Genomic DNA, 17,742 nt, shown 5'->3' with positions numbered 1-17,742 from the left:
CACCCAGCCGGGACCACCATCCCTGGCGAACAAAGAGCTAGGCCAGATCTTTTGCTAGCCAGGAAGAGGAGCAAAGGACTGAGGCCGGGGAGGATGGCTTAGTCGGCTGGAATTAGGGGCACTGCGGGGCAAGGGGCAGAGACACCGGCCTGGGCTCTGCTCAGCTCCTGCTGGAGGGGCTGCAGCGTCCCCTTCCTTCTGCCAAGCTCAGATCTGTCTGTGCTGCATCCCGGCTCCTCAGCCGTTTTCACACCGCTGGGCCAGAAGTGCTCCCGACCGCGCTGGGGGTGCGCCTCTGAGGGGAGCTCACGGCATGACGCAAGGGGGCTGGAGGCGCTGAAACCAAGGGGCTGACCCCAGTGACCCAGAGAGGAGCTGACAGAAGGAAGGGGTCCTCCCAGGGGCTGTCCCAGCACACCCGACCTGGGGATCAATGACAATGTCCCTTTATGCCAGTCCAGCTGCAGCCGGAGAAATTCTGCTAAAAATCAGTCTCCAGCCTGAGGCTGTTCTATGATCCCCCTTGCGTAGATGTGGAAACTGAGGCACGACACGATGATGCAGCAAAGGGCATCTGTGAACAGGCTGGGGTTTGAGTCCAGATCCCACCTCTGGTCAGCCCCCACGGCTGGGTTGCTTTTTGCCACACGCTGGAGAGGCAGACCTGCAGTTCAGCATTGCCTCAGTTTCCCAGCTGGCCACATGCACCCAGCTATTAGCCCTTGGCAGCCACGTCAACCAGAAGGGCTCAGGGAACGGGAGCGTGGTTTTCTTCTGTTTGTACAGAGCCTGGCGCCATGGGGCTCCAGTAACACCGAGAGTGAGCCCAAAATAATACAAAATATTGTCTTAACATTGCAACATCAGAGAAGAGTCACAGGGGACGGGGGGGGGAAGAGAATACGCTCACGCCACACTCAACATTGAACTGGCTCCCCCGGGGCTGGCAGGTGCCCTCACGGCTATGAAAACCGGCCTGAACACAGAGCCGGGCTCCGGTTCCTGCCCGGCGATTCAGGTTGCTTTGCAGGGCAGGTCGCTCTTTGGGGAGGCCGATAGACGGCGCCCGGGGTGGAAATCAATCAGGCTGTGTCATTAATTAGCAGCCTAGGAAAAGGGAGCCAAGGACAGTTGGAGGGGCACCGGGCGCGAATTGGGTGACACTGCAGATCAGCAGCCGAAATCAAATAAATCCATCCTGGCCCCCAGCTCTGGGCTGCCCCTCACTGTGCCTGGCAGGAAGACACAGGGTGACCCCCGCCAGCCGGGAGCAGGGCCCCCCGCATGCCAGGCACTGCCCAGAAACACACCCCCACCATGGGCCCTAGGCCCATTCTTCTCCCAGCACTAGGGCAGAAAGATGGGATAGTGGAAAGCTGGATTTATTGTGGTCCCCCCCCCACCCCAGGCCATGGGGCTTTTTCATGGCTTGCTGCAAAGGTGCCCTGGGCCCTGGCCATAGGGCAGGGAGACACACCCCCATCCCCCCTCGGGGGGGGGGACATCACCAGCCCCAGCATGCTAGGAGCAGGGGCAGCTGGGTAACACGCCCAGGCATCCATCTGCTGCAGAGATCTTGGTGCACAGCCAGACCCCAGAGCAGCCTGCCTCCAGCCCCAGCAGGACAGCCCAGAATAGACCCCACCCTGGGACTGGACGAGATGGGGGGCCCCACCCCTGCCCTACAGCTCCACACCTCTCTCCCCCCTGTCAAGGCACAAGAGACCAAGACCCCTGGGTTCTCCCCCAGCTTTGGGAGGAGAGGGGGGTGTCTAAGGGGGGTGGGCAAGGAGCCAGGACTCCTGGAATCTATTCCCAGCTCACCCCCCACCCCTCCCACAGCTGGGGACTTCCCCCAAAACTGAGTTCCCCTTCTGGAGCTGGGACTGGAACGCAGGAGTCCTGGGGCCCAGCCGCCTGCTCTAAGCTCCTGGGTTTCAGCCCCAGAAGGGGAACTGGGCATGCGGGGAAGTTGCTTTGCCTCAGTTTCCTCATCTATACCCAGGGCAGGGGGTTAATTCCCCACCCCCTCAGGGATCTGAGTGCTGGGGGGCCCAGCTCATGGTATGTTAAGGAGGCCCCTTAACGTACCATGAGCTGGACCCCCCTGCTTGAAATTTCAGGGGTGGGCAGATCTCCCAGGAGCGCTAATCTCACTGCCAGTGGCACAGGTCTGTCCATCCACATCCCCTGGCCTGTAAAAATCCAGCCTCCCATCGGTTACAAAAATCAAAGAATCCCCCCACCATCCCAACCCCCTCAGTCCAGCGGCAGTGAGATCCTACCCTTTGCAGGAAACCCAGCAGCAAACAGCCTGGGGGCTCCACAGTCTGTGACGACCCCACCACTTCTTTAGGTGGAAAAAGGGGGAAAAGAAAGGTTTTAAAAAAACTTTTATTCTGGAAGAAATTTAAACATTTGAAAGGAAAGAAACATCGACCCCATGGGCCTTCTGGCTTTCAGAAGTATTGAGTGCAACTCCAAGGGGAGACCCCGCATGCCCCCGGCTCAGGAAGAAGACACCACAGTCTCTACACCTTGTATACGTATCAGGGCCCGTCTCCAGAAACAAGCAGTGTGCTCTCACCCCCACTCCACCCCAAAGCAAAACGCAGGAACTGCAGCCCAAGGCATGAAAGAGCCAGCAGCAGAAACCCAGGCACAAGGAGCTGGTACCAGGAGATTACAAGGTAAAAAAACAGAGGCCGATTTCTCTGCAGGAATTTGAACCCAGGACGAGCCAGCTTCCCAGAGGCCAGCGGGCGAGGGTGCAGAGCAGCTTGGGAATTGCTGGCCGGGGGACGAAATACACAAAGAATTCTGCGTGCCAGGACCAGGCGAGGACACAGCTGCTAAGGGGAGGCAGCCGCGGTGCCCAGGGGTGCACGGCCATCAGCCCCACGTGGTTTGGGTCACCCAGAGGTCGAGGGGAGCGCTCAGCCACAGCCCAGGGGATTCCAAACTTCAGGCACAGTTTACTCCCCGGAAGGGGTGAATGCAGCATATCAAGGGGGGGCACCAGCCCAAGCAGACAGGCTGTGCCCCCCCTCAGATCCAGGGAGTGCCAGCTGGCGGTGAGTTTAGTAGCCAGCAGGGGAGAACTGGGGGTCACAGAAGGGACCGGTGGGGTCCCGGGGGCTGGCGGTGGGCACAGCCCCGCACGGATCCCTCCGGCCCCGCAGCCCTGCAAAGGCCAGGGTGAGGTGCTTGTGGCCGACCAAGATCTGCCGCCCACAGGCCCGGAAGTAGCTCAGTGGACTCTTGGGGGGCTGCAGGCCAGAGTCGCCCCGCCCCGAGGCCTGGGCCCCGCCGGGCAGGGCGCTCTCATGGCTAAGTGAGCGCCTGAAGTGCCGGCCCCGGGCTGCCCGCTTGGGGGTGCCGGCTCCGGCGGGCTGGGCGGGGGAGCGCGGGAAGGCCAGGGTCAGTCGCTTCACATGACGCTTGGGAAGACGCTGGGCAAGAACGCCAGGAGCCGGCTCTCCCTCCGGGCCACCCTCCCCAGCCCCCAGGCAGCCGGGCACAGCATCGCCGGGGGCCAGCGTGACACACAGCATGGGGGTGCCCAGTGGCTCCCAGCCAGGTCGGCTCCCCGGGGAGTCATCCAGCAGCTCTGTCTCACCTCCTTCAGGGCGGGATGGGGAGCTCCCCGACCCGGCTGCTCCTGGGGGGTCGTTGACGCTGCCCTCTGCCCTCGACAGGCCCTCCGGCCAGCTCAGGGACCTGCGCAGGGCCCGCTGCTGCCTGCAGGGGACCCCAGTGCAGCTTCTGAACCAGGCCTCCAGGTCCAGCGCCTCGGTGCAGGGCTTCTTGCCGGCATCCGCGGATCCCGCGGAGGGCACGGGGTCTCGCCTGCTCTGCCTGGCAGCGGGGTCTTCGACAGCAGATGTCCCTGGAACACGGACATGGCCCCGTCACGGCCCCAGCCAACACGGGGCCCGGTGCCCGCCCACATCATGGGAGGCAGCATCAGACAGCAATGAGATGCAGCCACCTCGGGGGTGCAGCGTGGCAGCTGTTTGTACAGGGTTCCCTCGCTCTTGGGCAGGGCATGAGGATCGTTTGTGAGGGATCCCTCACCCGGCACTGAGATGCAGGCACCTCTGGGGTGGGGTGGGGTGCGGGGGCTGGTTATACAGGGACCCGTCACCCGGTACGGAGATGCAGCCACTGCTGGGGTGGGGCACTGCAGCCAGTGCACAGACAGGGCTGGATATGGGCAAACCCTGATCTCTAAGCAGTTGGGATCTTCGACCTGTCGGCCGTGGCGGTATCATGTGAACAGACCCACGGCATGCAGAGGCTCTCTGGCCCCGGGAAGGGGTTGGGGCAAAGATGAGCCTGTAGGTCCAACAGCCACTAAACCCCTGCCCACCCCGAGCTCTCCCTGGCCTGCTCTGCCCGGCTCTGTTGAAACCAGCTGATTACAACACAGAGGACAGGGCCGGGAAGCTATTTCGCCATTGGGCCGAGATGCAGCACGGCTGCTGCAGTGGGGAGGGGCTGTCTGGGGTTACGGGGTGCAACCCACCCGCCCCGCAGTGTCGCAGACTGGGAAGTTGGAAGCCGGGTCAATGGTGGGGCAGGCAAGATGGGTGCTAGTCGAGGATGCTGATGGGGGTCCCTCTAGGGAGAAGAGAGGAACCCCCTGCTGCCCCCACCCAAGCCCATCACCATGGTGTCTGGGTCGTGCCTCCCCCATCTCTGAGCCAAACCCCACTCCCTTTATCTACCCCCCCCGCCGCACCCCTAGAAGATGGGGAGCCTTTGTAGGGCATGGGCTGTACCATCATCCGGTGCCACGGGCCTGGACAAGGGCAGTGGGACCCAGCTTTGTGGGGCTCGGTGCCCCTCCAGGCCATCTGCCACCACCCTCTTCAGCAGGTGCCAGCCGCTGGGTTCGAGGGCCTTGGCGTCCTGCTTGGCGAGGTCCAGGGGAGGCTGCAGGGAGGAGAAAGGGAGAAGGGCTGCGGCTTTGCTACGTGGGCTGGCGCCGCAGCTAGAAAGCGCCTGGCGGGGCCCACGACTAGGTGCGAGGGGAGGCCTCCGAGGTCTGACCCCCAGGAGCAAGCTGGCACGTGGCACTAGGAGGCCGGCCCCTTTAAAGTAGCGCAGGAACTCTGGTTCTCCCCCATGTCCCTTTAAACTCCCCCCACCCCAGCCCCGGATGCCGGAGTTCTTTTCCGCAACCCAAGCTATGGCATCGCTAATGAGCTGGCCTAGGTGTGTGGAATTGCTGCCCCCTGCTGGTAGGCCTGGGGGGGCTGCACTGCCATGATCACTACTGCCCCCTGCTGGGTGGGCCCTGTGCTGCAGCATCACACGTCTTAGGCCCTATACTGCTAACGGGGATTCACCTCTAGGCCAAAGAGGGGCCCGTGCGTCTGGAGTTACTCACCAGCTCCTTCTCGCTACGGGCAAAGATGCGCAAGGATTTGCGCCCCACGTCCTGCCGCTCAAATGGGGATGGGGAGCTGCGGGGGGATCGGGCGGGGAGCTTCCTGGACAGGAAGCAGCACAGCATAAGGAGAGCTGCCCAGGACGGGGCAGGCATGGCACCAAGCGGGCTCTAGGGGAGCCCCCAGAGCCAGGCTCTGCCCAAGGCACCACCAGAGACGTCCACCGGGCCTCGAATGCTGCCCGTCGAACTGAGCAGAGATGAGCCAATTCTTCTCTCCCCCCCGATATCTATATCTATATCTCTCTCTCTCTCTCTCTCTCACACACACACACACACACCCCGTGCCGGAGTTGGGAGCCATTACACTGATGGCCGGGGTGGGGTTTGTGTGTTAGGCATCGCGCAGGGACCCAGAGGATCAAGATTCAATTCCAGACTCTGCCACCACCTCCCTGGGGGATGCCTTGGGCAAATCCCTGCATCTCCTGGGCCTCAGTTTCCCCAGCTGTTGGGTGGGCAGGGAAGTGTCTGCAGTGCCAGGCACAATGAGCAGCCCGTGTCTCAGTAGGGGGGTCTGAGCAGCACCTGGCCCCATGGAGGCCCTCCAATCTCAATTTGGGGGAGTCTGAGCAACACCCGGCCCCACAGAGGCCCCCCAGCTCAGGAACCAGCATTTCTAGCCATTGCCCTGGGATACACCTGTGGGCCAGGAGCAGGCACCCCAACATGGTGCAGTTACCAGTGGGGAGACACCCCCCCTTACCTCTGAGAACGTCTCTTGCAGCTGCTTTTCCTTCGGTGCAGGCCGATACTGGGGGACAGAGTCCCCGCGGCGGGGGGCAGCTCTGGGGGGCTGTCAGTCAAGACCTCGCTGGAGCTGGCAGGAACTGGGGGAGGGGAGGGGAGACAGAGGGATCAGCCAAGAGGTGGGGGGCTGCTATTTGGGGGAGAGAATAGATGCTTGTCTATTATGGGGGGAAGAGATAGGGGAGAGGGGTGTGATTACAGCAGGGGGGCTGGAAGCCAGGACTCCTGGGTTCTCTTCCCAACTCTGCCACAGACTCCTGGCACAGCTGGAGAGACACTTTCCCCTCTAACACAAGGTTTGAAATCCTGTTGGGGTCAGAGCTCTCTGGGGCAGAGACTGTCTCACTGGGGACGTGCAGGGACAGGGGCCCCAATCCTGGCCTGGGGTCCCTTGTTAGGGGGCTTATTCCTTCCCTCCCACTTCCCTGGCCCTTCTTGCATGAACAGAGCAACAATCCCTGAAGTCCAAAGGTGCAAAGCATTGGATGTTCCTTGGGGTGAACGTCCAGCAACCTTAAATCCAGGCTCCCTTTTCCTTCTTTTCGAGTCCCAATTAGCTCCTGTTCGCCCCTAATTTCTATAAGAATCTTCTCAGCTAGATCTTAACCAATCACTCCGCTGAAATGTATCTAACCAGCCCTAACCTAGGGTAGGTTACTTGAGGGTAATCTCAGTTTCCAACCACTCATACCCCCCACTACGCTAATGAACGGACTCCTGGCACGGTTCATTGTCGGGCAGACAGACCCAGCTAGAGAACCAGGCAGGTTAGCAGGAGAGGAGTGGGGGCCACAAAGAGAAAACCGACAGAGGGGGGTTCCCAGCCACTGCCACGGAGGAGGGATTTCTTGCCGGGCCAGATGCTATCAAACCAGATTCTCTTTGACCATCCTAAGGTCGGTTCCTTTATCATGCGGTGTTGGGCACTGTTGGGGCAGGATCGTCTTCCTAACAGCCCCACGGCGCCTTACTGCGGTGGGACTGGGCTGGGGATGTGACCGTTCGCCTCCTGGCTTACGGCCGCCCCCTCTGCGGAGCCAAAGGCCCTGGCCTAGGAACCGGGCTCGGACTATCCCGCTGAGACACGGCCTAGACGCAGCAGACTCGGATTTTGAGTCATTTTTGTACCCCTGTAACTAGCGAAATGGTAAATATACCTCAGTTCTTAACGTCTAGGGCCGGCCTCTGCAGACAGGCCCGAATGTCTATATCTAACCCCCTCGACCCCCCCAGCCATACCATCATCCGAGGGCTGGTCCAAGGGGTCCCCGGCCTTGTCCATGGACAGATCTGAGCCAGCTGGCCCCACGGCGGGTCTCCTACAAGGGGCACGTGTGGGCAGCGTTACCGGGGGCCAGAAATGGCTTGCCAACCCGGAGTTCCCAGCATGCATTGTAGGATGTGCCTGGGAAAGTGGGTGCCCCCCAAAGCTTGGGTCCTCCCCCCATCTGGCATCCCCCTGCTCCATCCACACCACGCTCCCCAGTGCCCCCTGTCTGACCCCAAACTCCCCAGTCCCCGGTGCCCCCCAAGGGGAACGGCACGGAGCTGCCTACCACTTCTTGGTGCCCAGCTGGGCCTCCTGGGCCAGCTCCTCCAAGGCCTTACGCTTGGCGCTGAAGGGGGTCGTCTGGGGCACCAGGCTGGAGCCATTCGAGGAGTCTAGGGAGAGGAGGAGGGGCTGGGGTCCACACAGGCTTGGGAGGTCCCCTAGGTTTGCCCTGGGCTCTCCCCAACCCAGCAGGGCACCCCCCCCCCACTCATGCACCCCATCGCTGCATGGAAGAGACCCTGTGGGGGGCAGCAGGGGGTGCTCTCCCCTGGCCAGCAGGGGTGGCCCTGATGGCCCCCGGGGGCCAATGTTGCAGGAGGTGCCATTACTCAGACAAGGTGCGAACCCAGCGTGGCTTTTCGTAGCTACCCCCTCAGGCCCAGGGTTGCTCTTTGCTTTCAGTCCTAAACTGCTGCATGGCTGTGAACCAGCCCCTGTGCCCTACCCCAGAGGTGGTCGCATCCCAGCGCCAGGCAAAGGGTCTCCACGCACGCAGCGTAAAGCACTTCAGGATGCCCAGAGCCCTTTCCACAGCTGCTCAGATGAGGATCTGGGGACACCCAATATATGTGGGGGAGAGCTGGGGGGTTGCGAGTCGCCTTATACTCATCCAAGCCCCACGGTACCCAGCTGCCCGCCTCGAGCCAGCCTCCATGCTCCCTCCCAGCAGCCCTGCACTCACCCACTCCTGGCCCCACAGCGCCACGCCCCACTCGCAGTTTGGTCAGGGCCCCATTCACAATGTCTGCAGGACAGAAAACAGGGTGTATTAACCCCATAGCGCCCCCCATCACATTCCCGCTCACTAGGGCCGACATCCCCCGGGGGGGGAGCTTCCTGAACACCCCTTGGGGGGTGGCAGGGCAGGGGGCTTGTTCCGTGGGTAGGGTGTCAGGACTCCTGGGTTCTCTCTCCCCATCTCTGGCAGGGGAGTGGGGACTAGTGGTCAGAACAGGGGACTGGGAACCAGGATTCCTGGGTTCTCTGCCTGTGCCCAGCAGCGAGTTGGGGACAGAACCAACACTCACCACCAACGCTCCTCCGGCGAAGTCTCTGGCTCCGCTCCACCAGTCTGTCTCCAGCATCCCCCGGCCCCGCCGGGCTCTGGTGGTCGCTGTCTGGCTCAGGGGCAGGAGCTGGGAGTTTGTCCAGGAGGAACTGGGGGACTCTGCCTAGAGAGGAAACAGGGGTGGTGGTTAGAGCCAATACACCCTAAGAATCCCCTTTCCGTCACCCCCAGACACCCCCATCCGTCAGGTGCCTCTTTGCTGCTACCCAGCCCCTAAAGCATGGGAGTAGGGAGGACCAGCATAGCAGGGGGGCAGAGCCTCCAGCAGCCCCAGCGCCCTGCTATGCACTGAAGGGCTGGGGGGGGGGGTCAGACCAGCCCACTGGACATGGGGCGTTCAGCAGAGCAGGGGATTATGGGATAGGACACAGCCAGGAGGCCCTGACCCCAGTGTCCTGGGCTGCTGCCTCCTCTGCACACCCCCTGCGTTGACACTGGGATGCAGTCCCCTTCGCTGCCTGTCCCGGAGGTGGCTGCATCCCAGCACTGGGCGAAGGGTCCCTCCATAAACAGCTCCCGCACACACCCCAGAGGTGGCTGCATCCCAGCATTGGGTGAGGGGTCCCTCCATAAACAGTCCCCGTGCCTCACCCCAGAGGTGGCTGCATTGACCCGTGTAAACTGCTTGCAACATACTTCTGGATGCAAAGCACTAGAGACATTTCAGCAGGGACAAACTATTTCACAGCTTCCGGCAGGACACTGAGCCAGTCCAGGGCTTTGGGGGAATCCTCATTAGCAGTACAGGGCATAGGACACAGACATGCTGCTCCGTCTCATGCTTGGAAGGGTCGGCCATGTACACACCGATGTGGGGCGCATGGCTGATCAGGGCCTGCACAGCACCCGCCTGGAGAAGCAGCCTCCGCTCGGCGCCCAGCGCACAGCTGGGGAACAGGTTGGGGGCGAAGATCACAGCCAGGTTGGCCTCGTCCATCTTGTTCTCCTGGCACCTGCAGGCGGGGGAAGGTGAGCTGAGCAGGAAGCAAGGGCATGGCCAGGACCAGGCCCATGTCGCTGGGTGTTCAAACCCAGCTGGGTCCCAAGTTCCTCCAGTCTCAGCCCCATCTGAATATCACTGCACAGCACAGCAGGGAGAGCAGTCTCTGGAGAGGCCCAGGGCTGGGCTAGAGGGGGCTGCACGTTGGGAGTGAGGAGCACTGGCAGGGCTGGGTTAGCAGGGGCTGTGGGTCAGGAGTGAGGGGCAACGGCAGGGCCGGGTAGGGGACAGGGCTGGGCTGAGCTGGCAGGGGCTGCAGGTCAGGAGTGAGGGGCCTCAGCAGAGCTGGGGGGAGCCCAGGGCCGGGGTAGCAGGGGTTGTGGGGCGGGAGTGAGGGGCACTGGCAGAGCTAGGGGGAGCCCAGGGCCGGGGTAGCAGGGGCTGTGGGGTGGGAGTGAGGGGCACCGGCAGAGCTAGGGGGAGCCCAGGGCCAGGATAGCTGGGGCTGTGGGGTGGGAGTGAGGGGCCTCAGCAGAGCTGGGGGGAGCCCAGGGCCAGGGTAGCAGGGGCTGCGGGGCAGGAGTGAGGGGCACCGGCACACACCCACCTGGCCGCCACATCCCGCAGGAAGGTACAGAAGTAGCGGAGGGCGCGGGCGCTGTGGCGCGGCAGCAGGCAGCTCAGCAGCAGGGTGAGGGGGCCCCGCTGGCCCTCGGCTGGGTGCTGCTGGGTGCGGCACAAGGGGTCCTGCAGCTCGGCCGGGATCAGGGGCTCAGGCAGGTGCCGAAGGAATTGCTTGAGCAGCGCGGCCAGGTCGCAGGGGGCGGCCGAGTCCAGGCAGCTGTCCCCGGCCTCCAGCTGGGCCTGGAACAACAGGGCCCCGAGGAGCGTGGGGGAGCAGATCTGCCACCAACACCTCAGGGGACTCACGCCCCACCCCGTGCCTCAGTTTCCCCGCCCACCCGGCCAACGTCGTTGCAGGGCTGATGGGCGCTAGGGACAGGCAGAAGGTTCAGCTGCAGAGCCCTGCCCGGCCCGGCCTGTTCTCTCACCTGTTCCCTGCTGAGTGGCCCACAGGAAGCCCGTGGATCAGCCAGCCAGGCCTCACTGGGCATGGACCAGATTCCCCCTGCCTGACCCCTCCAGCCCTGGAGCATGTGGGTGGGTTCCCATTTGGCTCCCCATGCTCTCTCCTGCCTGCCCCTGGGGGGATGGAGGCCAGTGGAGGGGCTGAGTAAAGACCCCAGGTTCCCACCAGGCTGTGGGAGGGGGACAGGGGCGTTACCCAAGACTCCAGCCTGGGTCTGTGGCAACATCCCTTGGATTTCATCAGCCTGTGGCAGCAGGAAACCCAGGGCACAGGGATGCTGCTGGCCTCCAGCCCCCTAAAGAGTCCCCCCAACCTCCCATGTACAGCCATGCCCCACCCGCAGAGAGCAGGCCCTGGGAGAGAAGGGAGCTTTGGAAGTGAAACTGAAGAAGGGAGAGGTTGACTTGTGTGGGAGAGCCAGGACTCTGGGGTTCTCTCCGCAGTTCTCAGAGGGGAGTGGGGTCTAGTGGTTAGAGCAGGGGGGCACTGGGAGCCAGGACTCCTGGGTTCTTTCCCCAGCTCTGGGAGGGGAGTGGGGTCTAGTGGTTAGAGCAGGGAGCATGTCTGTATCAGGGGACACGGGGCATGATCATCCCATCCACTGCAAGTTCAACATGCTTTCCAAGCGCATCCTCCTGTGTCTGGCCCAGACCGAGCTGAACAGCCTACTACTGCTGCCGGCCCCGAGCGCCTCCTCACGCTCCAGGGGTGGAGTGTTCATGGGCGGGCTCCCATCTCCCCCCCCCCACACACACACAGACACACAGAGGCGCCGGATCTCGCCCTGCCTGGAGCACAATCACTAACCACCATCAGCCACACGCCAGGGCCCTATTGCCGTAAGAGACCTAAGCGCGAGTCAGCCTGCGACGGGGTGGGGGAGGAGGTTCGTTATCACGGATGAGCGGGGGTGGGGGGAAGCCTGCCCCCAAGGTCCTGACCCTGAGCAAGGAAGGGGCCACGTACCTTTAAGGCCTTGATGCGAGTCATGGAGCCGGATTTCCGGAACAGCCCCTCTGTGTGCAGGTGCCGCCGCAGGGCCTCGCAGATCTGCACCAGGAACCTGGGGGCAGACCCGAGGGGGGGCGCTAAGGAGGCAGCAGTGTGTGGGGGGGGTGGTTCTCAGTCCGCATCAGCCCCTCCCCCCTTAACCATTTGGGGGTCTTGAGGCCGAACCTCTCCGGAGCTGCGACCCCCAGCACATCAGCCTGAGTCTGCCGAGAGCCTGAGACAATTGCCCTGGGGGGAGGGGACTGCCCCATTTACCCCGCTCTGAAACCCACTGCTCCTCAGGGGCTCTACCAACACCCCCGCAGCAGGGGTCTCTCTGTGAGCAAGGGGCTGGACCCCACCACAGCTCTGCTCTAGGGAGGGGTGTCCCCCCCAAGGGAGGGGGTCTGAGGAGGAGCCCACCCCCTCCCAACCAACCCACACCCTGTGTGGCGCCCCTGATGCTTCAAATGAGGTGGGGCCAAGGCTACCAAACAAGGGCGGGGCCATTGAGAGCTGGGCTGGGGGGGTCTGTACCCCCCCTCCCTCCAGCCCAGCCATGAAGTTATTGGAGGTGCGTTTCCTAAGACCCGGATCCAATACCGGTGCCGGCTGGTGCAAGCTCTCCCTTCGCCCCCCCTCCGATCCAGCCCCCCCTACTCACCGTGGGACTCCCTCCACGCTCTCCGAGAGGGGCAGCGCATGCAGCGGGGTCCCGAATGGGCCGGCGGGCGACGCCAGGGGAGATTTCTCCTGGCCCTGAGAGAGGCGAGAGAAGAGACAGGACTTGGCACTGGGCCGCTGCTCTGAGCTGTCCAGCTTAGGCCCCTCCCCCCGATGCCCATCACCGCGGCCTCTGGGCATCAGACTGGAGGGCAGAGGATGGGTCAGTGCCTGTGCGGCCAGCGTGGAAGAGCTGTGGCCAAGAGCAGGCAGCCTCCCTGCCAGCTGACCCATTGCCCCAGGGACTAAAGAAGACTCCCAGTCAAGCTGCAGGCAGTAGAGGGCATATGAGACACAGAGGAGCAGGTCTGATTGGAGTCAGCAGAAGGCAGCTCGGTTCATCCCAATGCCCCACAGCAAAACCTCACGCAGAGCTGAAGATAAAAGGGGGCCCCCTCATTCCCAGCCCCCCCCCACCAATATCTGCCCTCTCTGGGGAAAGCCAGTGTGGCCCCCAGGGCAGAGCTCTCAAAGGCCTCTTCCCCAGGGGGTATCAAGGGGGGAGCTCCATGCCTGTGGGCCTAGGCAGCGGGGCAGGGCTTACAGGGGGAGAAATAGGTTCAGAGAAGCTGCTGCTGCTGCTTTGAAGTGCGGAGCGGCACATCCGGTTTCTCGCACTCGGCACCCACAACAAGGGAACTGCTGCCAGTGTGACCTGGTTACGGGGGGGGGGTCCCCTGGTGCTGTGCTCCCAGGACGCCCCAAGGCAGAGCACAGCTGGTTCAGGGGGATTGGGGGGTAGCTTGGCAAAGAGTTTGGCAAAAGGGCCTCCCACCCCGATTTCCATGGCAAGTGGGGAAACTGAGGCATAAAGGTGCACCCACTTTGCCGACCAGAGCTGGGAATGGAACCCAGGAGTCCTGGCTCCCCTGCCTCTCTGGTTTCAACTACTAGGCCCCACTGCCTCTTCCCAAGCTGGGAGGGGAACCCAGGAGTCCCGACAACTGAGTCACAAACACTCCGCCCGTTAATGAAACTCGCGCAGAGACATCACAGGACTGGCTGTGTCTACAACGTGCTCCACCCCAGCCGCAGCTGCCTGGAGGCCAGTGGGGGCCCACTGCTCCCCCACTTACAGGCGAGTCGCTCAGGGCGGGTTTCCAGTGCTTGAGTCTCACGCCAGCGCGCCGCAGGTGGCGGACAACAGCTTCTGCCAGCTCCCTTCTCTCGGGGCTCGGCATGGCTCCGGGGTCACGGTCGAGGCGTCACATCACGTGGCCCCAGCGGCCCCCAGCATGGGCCCAAGGGACACTCCACAACTGGGCAAGGAGGAGAGGGAATCATTTAGCCTGGCTCTGTCCCAGCACCCAACATAGCCTCCCTGTTTCATTTTTAAATGGAGACACCCCCGCCCCCCTTGGATTCACCCAACTACAGCTTTGCAAGATGCCTGGCTAGCAGGCACAATCTCCTTTACTCTGCCCCTCAGTCTCAGCCTGTCCCCTCACCAGCCAGTCCCCACCCCGAACCCTGGCCATTCCTTTCCTCCCAGGTCTCTCCAGGTTTGGGTGCCCCCAATCTGACCCTGTCACCCTCTCTAATCTGTAGCCCCCCCCACTAGTCTTTCACCCCCCCCCCACCGCCAAAGAAGTAGGGAAAACATCTGCTGGTCCCAGGTGCTCCCCGCACCTGCAGCCCACGGGGAGACCCACTGGAGAGAGGAAAGGAGCCACCCTTTCATCTATTTATAAATTCCCCTGTTGGGGGGGACAGGTGGTGCTTGTTAGCTGCACCTTTTCCAGGTGCTGGCTGATACGCTAACGAGTCAATTTGTCTGTGGACCCTTGCCCCTTTGAATTTGCAGCAGGGCCTCAAAATACCCCCCCCAAAATCCCCCCCTCCGCAATTAACCCTTTCCAGGCGCTTCGGTCGTTAAATCTGAATCTAGAGAAGTCACAGTCCTGCAATGAACCAGCCCCCCCATCCCCCAGTCAGTGCTAATTAAGAGCAGAGGGTTGGAATTAACCAATTATCAGCCCCAGCTCTGAGGGGATCTGTAACAGTCTCCAAAACCCCTGTATTGTCCCATCTCTTGGGGGGTTTTCCACCCCTCTCCCCTGCAGCCATCCAGTGATGGTGCTGGGTAACTGGGAGGTGGATCCTCCAAACTGGGGTTAAATTGCCCGTTCCAGCCCCGACCGGCCCCTTCTCCGCAGTCTCTCTGGCTCGAGCCTGGGTGCAGAGCTTCCAAGGGGGCTGGCACCGGCGTAGCTGTGGGGATCTGGGCCGTGCTTGTGACTGGGGCAGGGGCTTTTGGCCCCTGGGGAGGGCACCCAGGGAGCACGTAGCTTTTTTCCCAGCCAAAGCTGCTCAGTTTGGGGCATGTTGATTTATCTCCTGCCTTGGGACAGACGAATTCAAAGCACCCCGCGGTTCGATGGGATTTGTATTGGCCAAAGGGCCAGGTCGGGACGTCCCCACACAGGCCTAACCAGACCGAGGGTCATTCCAAACGCCCCAGTCAGGCCGCAGCAATACAATTGGGGGCCTTTCGGTCGGCCTTCTGTGTTCCTGAGGGAGGGGGGATCATGGTTTCAAACATCTCTTTGCCACTAGGGGGTTCAGAAAATTCTTCCTGGACAGTGAGCTGAAATCCCCTCATCATGTGAATCCAGGAGCTGGGGCTTTAAGAAAAGCCCTGGATCTCACACAACCTGCCAACGCTGTGGTTAGATCCTACGATAGCGAGGCACCTAACTCCCACTGGCATCTCAATGTCTTCGAGGATTGGGGCTTAGCCCTGTGGGGCAGGAGCTGGCTTTCTGGTCTGTGTTTGTACAGGGCCTGGCGCAACCTTGGGGCTACCATAATACACTGGATAACAATTTAAATATACAGCACCTGGCACAGCATGGGCCTGGTCCATGTTTGGGGTGCTATCTTAATACACCAGATAGCAATTAAAATATACAGTGCCTGGTGCAGTGGGGGCCTGGTCCATGGCTGGGGTCCCTAGATGCTACTGTAATACACTTAATATCAATTAAAATGTACAGCACCTGGCACACTGGGGGCCTGGGCCATAGCTGGGGTGCTACCATAATACACCTAATAGCAACTGAAATGTACAATTAAAATATACAGCACTTGGCACAATGGGGGCCTGGCCCACGACTGGGGTGCCTAGGTGCTGCCGTAATACACCTAATAGCAACTGAAAAGTACAATTAAAATGTGCAGCGCCTGGCGCAATGGGGGCCTGGGGCTACCACAATACAAATAATTAATTCCGGCATTCACTGTAATAATTTGTAACACCGCCAGCCTCCCCCTGGTCTCCCATGGTGCATTGCTTCACAAGCAGAGGAGCCTGCTCCCCTATATGCTGCTCCCGGCCCTATATGAATGTGGCTGGCTGGTGTTCGCCCCCCACGGCATGTGCATGGCTCCAGATGCAGTTCCACCCACCAGGCCCCATGGTCCTGCCCCCAGCACATGGAGAGAGAACAGGGCTGGCCCCGGACTCCCCCCACAGCTCTCCCGGCACTGGAGGGGAAGAAAGCTGGGCCCCTTGGCTGTTTCCAGCCCTGCCCTGCCCTGAAACCTAGAAATCCCCATCGTCCCCGTCCCGAATCTGCTGGGCCGGGGCGGGGGGGGGGGCCTCTGGCAGAGCTGCTGCCCAGCTGAGCCAGGCCCACTGGCAGAGGGCACCCCTGGGGCAGGGAGGGCAGAGCTGTGTTGGCTCTGGGCGAACAGCCCCCTGCACCGCCCATCGGGGATGGGGAAGGAACCAACGCGACAGCAGAAATCGAGGTGTCAAATCCCTAGATTCCGAGCCAAGACCCATTGTGATCCCCAGGCCGCAGAACTAATTCCCAGAGCAGATCTGCACATCTCCTTCCCAGCCGGAGTCTGTCCAGCGTCACCTCCCAGCCACTGGTCCTGTTTGACCTGCCGCCGCTGACTCCCCAGCCCGTTATTAAATATTTCTTCCCCGGGCAGCTACTTACCGACAGTGCCCAAGCCACCCCCACTCGTCCCTTTGCTCAGCTCAACGGGCCGCGCTCTGAGAGTCCATCTCTCCAAGGCAGGTTTTCTAACCCCTCGATCATTCTCGCGGCTCTTCTCCAATCCCTCCCATCGGGCAACCCCCTTCTTGAGTGGTGGGCACCAGAACTGGATGCCAAGTCCCAGCAGTGGTCGCACCAGAGCCAGACACGGGGAAAATAAACCTCCCTGCTCTGACGGGAGATTCCTGTTTGTGCAGCCCAGGATGGGGGTCGTGCTTCTGGCTGCAACGTCACACGGGGAGCTCAGCTGATTCTCCACTAGGATCCCTGAAGGAAAACTACACCTGAAACCCTCTGCCTGTCTGTGACCCTTGGGTCGATCTACCCATCCCTCCTTCCCATGCACCCCATCCATCCATCCCTCCTTCCCATACACCCTGTTTATCCATCCCTCCTTCCCATGCTCCCTGTCCATCCATCTCTCCTTCCCGTATACCCCATTCATCCATCCCTCCGTCATATACACCCCATCCATCCATCCCTCCATCCCACACACCCAGTCCATCCATCCCTCCTTCCCATGCACCTTGTCCATCCATCCCTCCTTCCCATACACCCCGTCCATCCATCCCTCCTTCTCATACACCCCATCCATCCATCCCTCCTTTCCCAAACACTTCGTCCAGCCATCCCTCTATCCAATACACCCCATCCATCCATCTCTCCTTCCCATACACCCCGTCCATCCATCCATCCCTCCATCCCCACATACCCCGTCCATCCACCCCTCCTTCCCCGTACACCCCATCCATCCATCCGTCCCTCCTTCCCCATACACCCTGTCCAACCATCCCTCCATCCCCATCCACCCCGTCCATCCACCCCTCCTTCCCCGTACACCCCGTCCATCCATCCATCCATCCCTACATCCCCATACACCCCGTCCGTCCATCCCTCCTTCCCATATACCCCGTCCATCCATCCCTCCTTCCCATACACCCCTGCTATCTATCTATCTATCTATCTATCTATGGATTGCTCAATCGATCGCTCTCAGACACCCCCTAGCCCCCCGCAGGTCCTCAGGGGAACAGTCGCTCTTGCTCACCACGGCATTTTTATATATCCTTCCTTCCTTCCTCCCTCAGCTAAAAAAAAGCTGCTTTTTTTCACTTCTGCAGACGCAGCACCCTAGCTCCCGCAAGCTGGGCTGGATCTCACCC

Source organism: Gopherus evgoodei, unplaced genomic scaffold (genome assembly GCF_007399415.2).
Source record: "Gopherus evgoodei ecotype Sinaloan lineage unplaced genomic scaffold, rGopEvg1_v1.p scaffold_34_arrow_ctg1, whole genome shotgun sequence".
In the NCBI taxonomy this organism is placed as follows: Eukaryota; Metazoa; Chordata; order Testudines; family Testudinidae; genus Gopherus; species Gopherus evgoodei.
The sequence above is the reverse complement of the archived record's forward strand: the minus strand, read 5'-3'. Positions refer to the sequence as shown.